This window comes from Chrysochloris asiatica, unplaced genomic scaffold, assembly GCF_000296735.1.
Source record: "Chrysochloris asiatica unplaced genomic scaffold, ChrAsi1.0 scaffold00095, whole genome shotgun sequence".
Lineage (NCBI taxonomy): Eukaryota > Metazoa > Chordata > Mammalia > Afrosoricida > Chrysochloridae > Chrysochloris > Chrysochloris asiatica.
In genome coordinates, this window is record NW_006408613.1 from 6300251 (window position 1) to 6314835 (window position 14585).

Here is a 14585-nt window from a genome sequence, read left to right on the forward strand (position 1 = left end):
AGCTCTTTGAGGGCTGCTGATAAATGCCCACAGGGAAACTCAAACTACCATAAACCACTCTGGTCTAGTTCCAAAGGTCAGCAAACTAGCTTCCCCAGTTAAGGACCTGGATACACCCTACTGTGCAATGAAGTCACGTGTCCAAAGTCATTCAATGGTATTTGGTACATGGAGTAGTGTTCTATCTCATGGTCTAACTCTTGGTTCTTCTGCTGTTATTCCTCCATTGTCAGAGCTTTCTGTCCCTGAGTCAAGGAGGCTCAATATGCAGGGATCTTGGGGTCTGAAGGATGTATTCCACTCGTGAATCCTCTTTGATGGGAGTGGGTTCTCCCCTCCTACTTCTGAGATGGCTCATTTCATACTCAGCTGGATAATAAAATTAAGCAATTATAACTGGCCCTATTAAGAGTCATTTCCATCTGAATCATGTAATCCATCAGCATCTTCCCCCAACTTTTTTACCCAGACCCATCAGGAAAAAGCTAATTGATGGGAGTTACAAAGACGATGGATAGAAGTGACATTGAATAATTCACTGCATCAAATCATTTCATTGTAAAACTACAGAAAACAAATGATAAAAGCACATCTTAATAGCAGTAGAAAATAGTTATATGCATATATTTTTTTACCTTAAAAGTTGCAAGTGTAATGATAGAATATTTAATGAAATTTTGGATTATAGAAGGCAATGGAATACTATGTTTATTTGTTGACAGGAAAAAAAAGTATAACGAAAACAAATATTTGCTTAGCCAGGACTCTATACCCAGAATTTGAATGCCAAAATTTCCTTCAATAAGTTCAGGTACAGACACACTAAATTCAAAACAAAAATAAAAACTTGTGAGAATATATTATCTGCTTTTCTCATCCCATATTTTTCCTGGCCTTTTGCCCAAAATTTGAACATTTTTCTGTTGAAATTCTCAGGGTTATTTGTAGTCTACAATAGGAAGAGTAATATTTTCTCTGAAACCTACTAAAAAGAGCAAGTAGATTATTTGCATATTCATAATGGGATTGATATTTTTGTGGAGTTCTGTGTTTCTCATAATATTTCATGAATAAGTCAGCATTAAAGAGAAATTTTGGCAAAAAGAAGACTACAACACTCAGTCCCAGCATTCTTATTATTAACTAGGTCTCTGAAAGTTATAGTTGAAGTTAAAGACCTAAATGAAAGTATGTCCTGTCATTTGTGATCAGTGACCATCACCTCAAATTAAAAAAATAAAAAGAAACAGAAACAAAAATACAGCAAAACAAAATAACAGATGAAGTGAGGATAAATCAAACACATAGGGATATTTTATGCGGTTATGATTGTTGTAAAAAAATCAACTATAGTAAGATGAAACATTAGAAATTTTGATGTTTTGTCTTTTTGAGAGTAATGTTGATGGTCATTTATTTAAATGGGTTAACACTCCATTGTTAATGTTGTTACGAGTCTATAAGGTCATTTCCAATTTATAACAATCCAGAATAGGGATTCTATGTAACTCTGCAGAAGCGGAAAGACTCATTTTTCTCTTGCAGAGTGGCTGGTGGGCTCAAACCACAGACCTTGCAGATAGCAGTACAGTGTGTACTGTGCTGTACAGTAGAGTGCAAAGCCACCACTGTACTTCCATTAGTTATCCATTCATTTAATGTAATGCAATTAATAATCCAATTGAAACAGGTGACAGCAGATGAGACAAAGAACAGGAAAAGAGTAAACTAGTCATTTAACAAAATCCTGGTATTGCACTTTAGGATATTCATAATCATCTGACTGCTAAATTCAGGGTTAACAGTTCAAACTTACCAGTCACTCCTCTGAAACCCTATACAAGATATTATGAGTGGGAACCAACTTGATGACCCTTGGATTCCTGCTGTAGCCCTGGAGGATCAGCACTGAACATCAAACCATAAAGTCAGTAGTTCAAACCCACCAGCCATTCCTTGGAAACCCTATACAGGGTTGTTATGAGTCAGAATTGACTCTATGACACTTATCAACAACAGGTACTTAAAACAACAAATGTTAATTAATAGTTCACATAACTTGATGAGCTGGCATTTAATTTTTTAATTAGAACTGTGAATTGTTGTTTCTGCTAAGTGCCATAGAGTTGATTTTGACTCATAGCAATTCTGAATAGGGCTTCCAAGGGGTTATTGGTGGGTTTGAACTGCCAATCTTGTTATTGGCAGTACAGTGCTTATTTTACAGCACCATACCAGGACTCCAAAACTATGAATGGGAATTAGAAACAATAGTAATTAAATCAAGTACACAAAATTTCTAATTCTCATAATGAGAATTAGAATTTGTTATACTTGATTTAATTACTATCATTTTAGAGTATTCACCACATATGAGCTAATAAAAGCCTTGGTAAATTAGGAGAATAATGCCATTGAGTCTTTACAGAATTTTACTTCACAAACAAATATTGGGAAATGCTTCATTAGATTCTGTGACTTGCATATATTTACAATGAGTTTTCTAATATATTCAGGCAAATACACAATAAAAAACCCAAGCCAAACCCACTACCATCAAATCAATTTGAACTCATAGTGGCCCTGAGTAGCATTTCCAAGGCTGGAAATCTTTGCAGGAGCAGAAAGCCTCATCTTTCTTCATCAGAGTGGAGGCTGCTGAATTTGAACTGCTGACCCTGTGATAAGCAGGCCAACTCATAAACCCACTATACTATCAAGGCTTCTAAATATGAAATACTTTATAAAACCTACATGTACAAAATGGGAAATGTAAGGTATAAAACCTACATGTACAAAATGGGAAATGTAAGGTACACAAATACAGACTAACTTCTTTATTTATTTGCATTGGTGAATTCTACCAAACTTAAAAAAAAAATTAAAAAAGGGGTTTTATTGTGAATTATGTGATAGTTTACATGGGATAACATTAGCTTTACATTCATCCTATCATATATCGTTTCTTTGCCATGGTTACAATTCTCTCCATGCATCATCAACCAACCAAAGGGCAGATTAATTTATTTTTAAGTGATAATATTGTTTGGATTATTGATTAAGTGAAAACACCTACCAGTTTAACTTATAAAGTCTTAAATGAGATTTTTAAAAGTTATTTTACAGAACAAATATAATATGTATATGCTCAGGCATCTTAGGACAATGATATACTTTTCTGATTAAATCAATGACAACCAAGATTCGTGTGATCTGATTTGTTCTTGGCTTAACTTTTTCTCCATGTACGAAGGACTGCATGGAAATGGTAGTACAAAGTCAATGATAGCAGAGAATCTACAATAAAAAGTAAAAGCAATCTGTTACTTCATGATCAATTGTACTTTCTAAAATGTGTTCCAATGTTTTGTCTTCTTGACAATATGAACTATTGGATATTATCTTGAATTAAGTAGAAGTGAGGTGCTCTTTTGAGACATCATTAATTTTGATATACAGAAACCTTATTATAATTTTGTTTTCCTAAGGTCCCTGGGTGACATAAATAGCTAATCACTTGCTTATTAGCCAAAAGGTTGATGAAATGGCTCAGAAGGCAGACGTGGCAATCTGAATCTGAAAGGGCATAGTCCAAAGTCCCTATAGATCAGTTCTATTCTATGGTGTCAACATAAATTGGAATTAAAATGAAAACAGTAAATACAGATTTCTTAACGAAAGCAAAATGGTTGTCTATTTCCATGTTAGTGATACATACACCCAAACTTATTTGTAATGCTTCCATTCACCTTTGACAATTATAGTGGAATATATATGGATTCTAAAATAAGAAGATATTTCTGTGAATGAACAAGGGTGAGTGAGGCATAGTAGTGTTAGAAAGTGTTTTTGTATGGGCTTTTTTTTTTTTTTTTTTCCTATACCCTTTGCTTTTTTCATATGGAAATACAATATCAACATACAAAATATTTGGAAACATTGAAAATATAGTTTACATAGCATTTTTTATATATTATATACTTGACCTGTTATAATGTTACTGTTAGGTACCATTGAATAATTTGTGACTCGTACTGGTAGCATTGTGGTTACGAATCGGGCTGTGAACTGCAAGGTCAGCAGTTCGAAACTACCAGCTGCTCTGCAGGAGAAAGATGAGGCTTTCTGCTCCCTTAAAGATTTACAGCTTCGGAAACGGAAACCCTGTTCAGGGTCTCTATGGGTTGGAACAGACTTGACGGCACTTAACAACAACAAGTGTTGTTATGCACAACAGAACAAAACACTGCCTGGTTCTGCACCTTCCTCACAATTGTTTTTTGCCCATTGTTGCTGCCGCTGTGTCAATCCATCTTATCCTTGGTGTTCTTCCTTTTTTTTCAATGATCCTCCACTTTAAAACTTGATAAATTTCTCCAGTGAGTAATCCTTCTTGATAACATCTCCAAAGTACTAGTGACAAAGTGTCCCCATTCTCACGTGTAAGGAACATTCTGGCTGTACTTCTGTCACAGTGTGGATGTAGTATCTTGGTTTGGACCTACTGTCCCTACAAAGAATTGTTAGGTATAGGCACAAAGAGCACAGACACAAAAAAAATAAGGAGCCAGAGTGACAGAAGTTTAAGCAATCATAACATTTAACAAGCTTAAACAAAACATAGTTGAGAATGGGCTTCCACCTAGCGAGAAAGGGGGCATTTGAGTAAATTCCTTGTTCACTTTTTATGCTGTTGTCATTCAGGGCAGGCTTCAGGTCTTCTGAAATGTGTTTCCTGATAACTATATTTTCCTATAATTTAGGGTCCATAATTGGTCATTTCTTCCTGAGTCTGATGTACTTCTTTCCCATTATATCAGTCTTTTATAATTGTTATCATATGCTAACCATAATGGTGATTTATTATAGGGGTATTATGATTAGTTCATTTTTCATATCAGATCAGTCCTACTCTCTGTGTTTACCTAATTTTGGTGAAAATCCCTTTTTCTATTCTTCCTTTCACAAGAATCTTCTGATAGGTCAGGTTGTTTCCTGCATTCTTTGTGGTAGATTTGTGGTTGCTAGCCCCTTTCTCTTTTCCACCTATCTAACACTTCTTCCAAGATAGATTTGTTTGTTCTTCTGGAAGTCCTTAGCACTTTAAATATTCTTCACCAACACAAGAATTAAACTGTATCCATCCTTTCAATCTCCCTTATTCATTATTCAACTTTCATATGCCATGAGGCAACTGAAAAAACCATGGCTTGGGTCAGGCACACCTTAGTCTTCAAACTGTTATCAGTGCACTCTAGCACTTCAAAAGGTTTTTGAAACAGATTTTTGTAATGCAGTACATCATTTCATTTCTTTTTCTTTTTTTTTTTTTTTTCATTTCATAACTTGACTGCTGCTTCCATGAGTGTTGATTGTGGACCAAGCAAATTGAAGCCTTTAACAACTTCAATCTTGTCTACATTTTTTCATAAAGTTATTTATTGATCCAATTTTAAGGATTTTCATTTTCTTTATATTGAGTTGCAATCGATACTGAAGACTAGTTTTCATCTTCATCTGAAAGTATTTCAAATCCCCTTCACTCTTAACAAGCAACGTGTGTTCTCTGCATATCACAAATTGCTGATGACTTTTGTTCCAATCCTGATGTTATATTTTTTATATAATCCAACTCCTCAGATTATTTGTTCAGCATGCAAATTGAATAAGTATGGTAAGAGGATACAACCCTCATACATAATTTCCTGATTCTAACCATTCAATATCCCTTGTTGTATTCTAACAACTGCCTCTTGGTCTATATACAGGCTCCTCATGAGCACCATTAAGTTTGCAGGACACACTCATTTTTCCTAGTATTCATTCTCTCTGTTTCAACCAAGATCCTCCTGACATCAGAATCACATATCTCATTCCACATCCTCTTCAGAATCTGGCTTGAATTTCTGGCAGCTCCCTATTGATTTACTGCTGCAATTAATTTTTTGTATTATATTAAACAAAATTTTATTTGCATATGACAATGATATGTTTGGTGATTTTTGCATTCCATTGGGACATCGCTCTTTGAAATGGGCAAAAATGTGGATCTTTTCCAAGCAGTTGGCCCAGTAGCTGTCTTTTAAACTTCTTGACAGTGCTGCATCAGTTTGTTGAAATATTTCAATTTATATTTTGTCAATTACTGGAGCCATGTTTTTCAAAAATGTTTTCAGTATTTCTAGGACTCTCTCCTTCAGTAACATTGCTTCTTTATCATAATCTTTTTTAAAAATGATAGTGATTCTGTGTTTTGCTTCCAACTTCTTTTGATGGTTCTAGCATCATTCAATGTTTTGCCCATAGAAGCCTTCAATATTGCAGGGTGAGGGTTGACTTTTTTCTTAAGTTCTTTCTGTTGAGAAATGCTGAGCATGCTCTTTCCTTTTGTTTTCTCACTCCAGATCTTTGCACATTTCATAATATTTGACTTTGTCTTTGTTAGCTGTCCTTTGAAGCTCTGGCTTTTCCTTAGTGGCAATTCCCTGAAACATAGTCAGCAAGTTTGAAAGGCTGCTTCAGTCTGCCATAGTCCTCTTTTGTTGTTATTAGTTGCCATCGAGTTGGCACTAATTCATAGAGACCTTACGAACAAAAGAAAGAAAGACTGATCTGTCATGTGCCAAGTGCACAAGTTGCTATCTTGAGCCCTGTTGCTGCTGCCACTGTGTTAAATCATCTCACTGGGATCTTCCTGTTTCTAACTGACCCTTCCCATTTCCAAGTATGATGACTTTCTCCAGGGACTGGTCCCTCCTTATAATATGTCCAAAATAGGACAAACGTAGTCCGGCTATCCTGGTTTCTAAAAACCTTTCTGGTTGTACTTATTCCAACGCAGACTTATTTGTTCTTCTGGTAGCCCATGGTACTTTTAATATTCCCCTCCAGCTCCATAACTGAAATGCATCAATTCTTCTATAGTCTTCTTTATTCATTGTCCAACTTTCACATGTATGTGTGATAATTGAAAATACCATAACTTGGGTCAGGTGCAACTTAATACTCTTGGAAATTTATGGAAAATGTTCTAATGCTATTTTAAGTATTTTTGGTGTTTTAGGAAATTTGAATGGCCATCCTGGGTCTCTTCCAAGATAACCCATAAAGTTGTCTCTTTTGTAGTCTACAATATGTCTGTTATGTCTATTCACTTAATATGCCTCAGAAGAGACTAATGGGAAACTCAAAAGGGGTCTCTTCTTTTGAATCTCTACTGGGAGCTCCAATATTATTAGTATCATTTGCTATTTCCTTTTACAGTTTTTTCTCTTTCAACCAATTTTATTAAAGGATAATGTAGTCTAACTCTTAAGGTCAGTTTTCCATTCTCTTGTACATAGCAAATTTTTAGGATTTGACATTTTGACACTTTAAAAAAAAAAAGGCCTTATAGATTAAAAATGCATTCCAAGCTATTGTCTCATTTAACAGTTTTAGGATTTTATTTTGCAACTCAAAAGCCTGGAAGGTGATTAGTTTGGGGCCATCTTTTATACTTCTGAGACATTCAGGAGGGAACAAGGATATGCTATAAAATATTGATTTACTGTGCCAAAAATGTATCTATATGTATACAACCATGCATGCATGTATAAGTTTTAGCTGCAATGGTTAAGCTTTTCTATACTGACAAAAGCAGTAGAGAACAAATCATGCACATAACAGCGCTTGGCTTTAATCTCTTTTTCTAAGCACAGTGCCATTCACACCTGACCAGGTATCCATGTAATTATGTTTTGGTGGTGCTGGTGTGCTACAGAGTCAGTTCTGACTCATTGTGACCCTCCATAGGGTTTTCAAGGCTATAAATCTTTACTGGAGCAGAAAGCCTCATCCTTTTCCCACGGAATGGCTAGAGTCCATGGACACTTTCTAGAATGTATGATCAAGTTTCCATAGGAAATAATGCTATACATTACTAAAAGGGCACTTATTTCTGTTATGACAAATGTGTTTCAACATCCCACTTTCACCATCTTCTGGCAATAAAATTATTGGTTATTTAGCTAACATTAGTGAACCTTATTTGCATCTTCATTTTAAAGGGGTTAATGGGTATACTTTCAATATTAGGTTGTTATAAGCATTATATGATAAGTAGCAAAAAATAGCATTTTATGAATAATAGATTTTAACAGTCTGAAGTAATTTAATAGGAAATAGCTTTCCTATAACTGGGTACAAAGGAATTTAAATAAAATTTTATTCAAGTAGCATTTATAAATTAAATACAATATATGTGTAGTAACTTCTCAATGAAAAATAACTGATATTTTTTTAAAGTTATGGTAAGGCAAACTGATTAAAACTATGTGATTTGACAGAAAGTATATGCTAAGAATAAACTGGCTCAATTATATTATTTTCAGTAATTTTAAGCCTCATTTCCTTCATCTGTAAAATAATGTTAATAATATCGTATTCATAAGATTGTTGTAAGGATTTAATGAGGTAATTTATGCTAAGCAGTTAGCATTCATTTCCTAGCAAATAATAATCACTAAATTAATTATACTTACAACAATTGATATTTTTGATACTGTCATTATTAGATTGCTATTTCATTAAAATGTTCAAACAATTTAAGATAAAGTTTTTCTTTATTATTTAGGATGCAAAAATATATCACAAATAGATCAAGAATTTAGACTTTTTTTTTCAAAAATAATCACAACACTCATTAAAAAAAATTCTGATTAAAACTAAAGACAGAATTTGCATGTTTCTGTGAATTTAAGCATTAAGCATAAAATCTCTTTGTCTATTTAACATAATTATTTTTTAAAGTTTGGTGTGGCACTGTGGGTTAATGTAAAACCGTTTGAACTGCAAGGTTGGCAGTTCAAGCTCACCAACGACTCCTTTGTCGCTATGGGTCAGAATCAACTCAACGGCATTTAACAACAACAAACAGCTTTTAAAGCATAATTTTAAACTAGTTTTCAATAACACTGGAGAATTATTTTAAAATATGATGCATGGAATTGTAAATGAAATTAATATTACAGTGTTAATAAAACAAAATATAGTTCATTTAATATGCATTTTTGTTGTTTTTGTTGTTGAGTGCCATTGAGTCTGTTCCCACACATAGCAACTATAGGGTTTCCGAGGAGCACTTGTGAGCTTGAACCACCAATCTTGTAGTTCAAATGACTTTGCAGTTCAATACATTAACCCACAGAGCCACATCAGGACTCCACTTAATACTTTTTGCAGATTACAGAGATATACATATATTAAGTGTGTATTTGTGGTAATATAGGATAAAGCATTGGACCACAAGGTCAGTTTGAATCGCAAGGTCAGCAGTTCAACCTCACCAGCTGGTCCTTGGAAACCCTATACAGGGTAGCTATAAGTCAGAACTGACTCAAAGGCACTAAAACAACAACCACAACATGTAGACATTTACCATTGTTAAGCTATCAAATATACAAATGAATACCAATCTAATGTCCAGTTGTCAGTAAGAGAAATCTAACCATAAGTATCATGCTCAAAACAGTCATTTGTTTTGAAAAAAAAAAGCAAATTAATTCATGACATAATTTGCTTCAATTGCTTTGCTTACAGAGAAATACAATTCATGTAATAATCAAAAGTCGCATTTCCTCCTTACTCTAGACTCTTAATACAGCTGTTATGACAGAGGTTGCTAAGTAAAATTGGACAAGTATTTGCAACTTAAAATTGCATCTGGCAAAAAAAACAAAGAAAGAAAGAAATTCAGGCAAACCTAGAGTCAGAAGTTCCTGCGTTGTCATTTGCTAAACTTGCATCTTCTAGACATATACTAGAGCCAAACTTTGTTCAGTTGATGGGATTATTAGATAGCAACAACCTAGAGAAGACAGCTACCTCTGAGCAAGATCATTTCCCCATGTGTGGATGATTATGTCATCATGCTCCTTTTAACAATTATAAAGATGCCTAAGTCCTCCATAACATAGGAAACTTTTCTCTTTGTGAATAGCTAAAATCTTAATAGGAACCATGGTGTGCAGAGAAGGTAGAAAGCATGGGCTAATTGAGGCTCTGAGTAAACAAAGAACAATATTACAGAATCTTTTCTCAATTGGGGATCCATCAGGCATGCTTATTGTTGACAGGATTTGAAGGTTTCTGTTAAATTTAAGATAAGTTTAAAATAAAACTGGCAAGGGAATTGAATTTTAAACTTAATCATCTCATTGTTTTATCAAAAATCCTATGTAAATAGTTTGCACCTCCCTCCACAGTTGAGCAGTGTCTTGGAAGTTTAAACTGCAGAATTACAATCCTTGTTGCAAATTTTATTATTATTATTTTCTTTGTGTTTTTGCCTTCTCAGAGTGTCAATGCACATATTGGTTGGAATAAATTCAGTGATGTCTTTTTATGTTTGTTTGGCCTAAAGATAAAATAGCATCTGCCTAAATTGTTGTTGTTGTTAGGTGCCATGGAGTCAGTACCAACTCATAGCGACCTTATGCACAGCAGAACGAAACACTGCGTGATCCCCAACCTCACTACTGTTGCCACGCTTGAATCCATAAATGCTGCCACTTGGCCAATCCATCTCATTGGGTGTCTTCCTAAAGACTGCCTAAATTATTGATACTAAAATTCAAAGAAACAGAGAACTCAAATTATCCCAGGAAAGTGGGGAGGCATGCTCTAACTTACTAACCAGAGAGAACAGAGTTAGACTTGATTCCACACATGCAGATGGAGAGACACCTATGATCCATCAGGTTTGTCTATTAGGCTTAGATTTAACTCAGGCTTTCTTCATCTGACAGGAATAAGAGCCAAGGATAGCTTTAAACGCAGACTTCCAATTTTGTAAAATCTGAGAAATAGCACCATCTCTTCTAATTTTGTAGTTAACAGAATGCGGGGAGTTGTTAAAATTTGGTAGAACTGACATACTCTATACTTCCAAACAATTGACCAAAAGGTTGAAGAAAACAACAAAGAATTCAGAAAAGTGCTTCAGGAAAAAAAAAAAAAAAAAAAAAGTTTAAAATGATAAAGAATTGGAGACACTACAAAGCTTGCTGAAAGAAATCCAAAAAATTAATAATAATGTATCAGAAATGGACAATACATTGAAAGGGCAAAGGAATACATTTGAATCAATGGAAGCCAGAACTAGTGAACTTGAAGATAAATCTCTCAATATTAGTAAGCTAGAAAAACAATGAAAAAACTGAATGAAAAAAATCCAAAGAAACCCTAACATTCATGTGGGACAACATGAAGAGGAAAAACATACAAGTGATAGGAATTCCAGAACAGGAAGGGACAAAGAAAAGCACAGAAGAGATAGTTAAAGAACTATTGAAAGAAAATTTCCCTAATATCACTAAAAATGAGAAGATAGCCATTCAAGAAGATGAATGAACCCCGCGCAGGAGAGACCTCAAAACAAAATCATCAACACAGAGCATAATCAAACTGTCTCATAGATCAGTGGAACAGAATTGAGAACCCTTAAGGAAATCTACCTATATACAGTCAAGGCATATTAAAATTTCCCACTATAATTGTAGATTTATTTATTTATTTCTTCAATTCTACTAGGGTTTGCTTTATACATCTTGGTGCTCTTTCATTGAGAAAGTAGATGTTAATCATGGTCATGTCGTCTTGCTCAATTGACCCTTTAATCATGAGATAATATCCTTCTTTTTCTCTTTTGCTAGTTTTTGCCTTAAAGTTTATTTTATCAGAGATTAGTATTGCCACTCCTGCTTATATTTTATTGCAGTTAGCTTGATATGTATTTTTTCCCATCCTTTAACTTTTAGTCTTTTTTGGTCTCTGTGTGTAAGGTTTATCTCTTTCAGGCAGCATATTGAAGGGTCTTGTTTTCTTATCTGTTCTGCCACTTTCTGTCTCTTCGCTGGTGCATTTAATCCATTGATATTCAGTGTAGTTCTCAATATGTGTGTATTAACTTCTGTCATTATGTTAATTTTCTTTTGGTGTTGTTTGTACCTTTGTTCTGCATGCATTCTTGTGCTGAGTTCATAGGTTGTTTATTATTTTTTTTTTTGCTAATTCTTGTTAGTATCTTCTTAGTTTTAATGTTTCCTTCTTCTACTTGGATCTTCATTTTCATGGTACGTTGTGAAGTATTAAATTTTTTACAGTTACCCTATAGTCTGTTAAGTTTTCCCTGTATTTAAGACAGTCTATTGTATTCGGTAATCTACTAGATCTCCTCACAGATGCTTGGAATCAATTAGCTCAATGGGCTAATGGAACATGTGAACATCTGTCTCCATGTCTTTGAGATCAGAAGAACTAGATGGTGCTCAGCTACCACAACTGACTGCTCTGAAAGGGATAACATTAGAAGCTGCCAGATAGAGCAGCAGACTATGTGGGAAAAATTCACAATTGTTTTAAAAAAGAAAATTTGAGAAAACGGAAAGCTGAATTAGTGTGGAAAAGGTTAAGAAAATTGTGCTGAATTTTTTTCCATCTGGACAATTTTCCTGCTTCAAGGGTAGCAAGGGCTGTCCAACAAGATTTTCTTCTGGAAATCTTACTCAATCCTTCCTACAGCATTGATCATGCCCCTTCAGGCTTAATTTTGCTTTTAACATTCAAAGAACATTGAAAAGCACAATTTGACTTCCTTGAGGATGTCATATCTGCCATTTTGATATGTTGTTGTTAAGTGCCATCGAGTCAGTTCTGACCCATAAAGAGCAGCTGGTGAGCTTGAACCACTGACCTTGCAGTTCCAAAGGCTTTGCAGTCTGGTACATTAACCCACAGTGTCACACCAGGAGACCATTTTGATATAAAGCACATCAAATAGCATGGGATTCTTTGTGTTAGACAGAAATATTGCCTTCAGAACTATATAGACATAAGTGGAGGAAAATTATTTTACATTTTGAAATTTTTGTTAAATAAAGATATTCATGATTTTGTAGCAATTATTTTTGCTTTATTTTTCTATTTGCCCTTTACTTTAAAGAGCAAACTAATTAGCAAATGGTATCATATGATACAGACAGATATTTACCTGTGCTTTATTGACTATGCAAAGCCTTTTTATTATGTGGATCATGACAAGCTATGAACAACATTGTGGAGAATGAGTATTCTGAAACACTTAATTGTGCTCATGAGGAACCTGTACAGTGATCAAGAGGCAGTTGTTCGAACAGAACAAGAAAACACCAAATTGTTTAAAATTAGAAAAGATGTGCACCAGGGTTGTATTATTTGACCATATTTATTCAATCTGTATGTTGAGCAAATAATTAGAAAAGTTGGATTATATAAAGAAAAATATGGTATCAGGATTATAGGAAGACTCATAAACATTTCTTGAAGCTGAATTTCTCTTTGACTTTTTGAACAACAGCTTCCCATCACTGGGCTCTCAGTTACATTACTTTAAGCTATATGTGTGCCCTTATATCATTACTACAGTGCTTTAATTGCTACAACATTAGAGCTATTTTTAAAATCAAGAACTGTGAGTCCTCCGATGTTCTTTTAAAACATTGTTTGCATAATTATGGATGACTTGCATTTTCATATATATTTTGGAATCATCATATTAATATCTGCAAAGAAACAGCAACTGGGATTTTAGGAGAGATTGCATTAAATATGTAGAATAGAAATAGAATAAAATTATATGTAGCTGTAAAGCAAATGAAATGCAGTTACTGAATGTATTTTACACCAAGTTTTGAGCAACAAATGAATGAATAAATATTTAAAAATTATATAATGGTCAAAAATTGTACTATACGTTTTAGGGTTGAGATGCTGGTGATAGAAGCATCTATAAATAACAAAAGCAGTGACAATAAAATTTAAAGTAATGGTCACTTTAAGTAAAGAGAAATGTGAAATCAAGAAAAAGACAAATTGAAGTATTTGGACATTTTTGCATTGTTTTGCCTATAAAAATATTTGTTTGTAATTATTCATTATGTTCCATATTCATGTTCTATTCTGTATATAGGTCTTATTTCACAATTACATTTTTAAAAAATTACACGTTTGTCTATAAATTTAGGTGCCTTCATGTCTGTGCTATTTTTTAGTCCTTTGTTCAAACATCTTGGAATTTTTTCCAAAGTTTGCAAATTTAAACAATATACTTCATCAGAGTCCCTGAATTCTCAATCATCTGAAAAGAAGAAGATTATAATTTCCCTCAAGGTTCTCATTAAGGAAACTAGAGGTACATAAAACACACAAAAAATAGAGCATGTATTTCAACTGAATCCTAAACAATTACTAAACAATAGCAATCAAATATAGAATACAGACAAATAACTTTCCTATGTTTTCTTCTATTTTTAAGGATTGTTTTTCATAGATTCCTAATATCATTATTTGTCTTCTATCAAGAGAGATTTACTTTTGAACCCAAATTTGAAAAATCTCTTTAAATAATCAAAAACATACATTATCTCAGTATTTTTTTTCCAAAAACAATGAAAATTCTCATAAAATGCAATCAAATCAATGTGAAGTATTTATTAGTCATCTGGTGTGGTGCAAAAATGGTATGAACAGAAGGGTTGGTTGTTAAATTGCACCAGCCTATTCTTGGA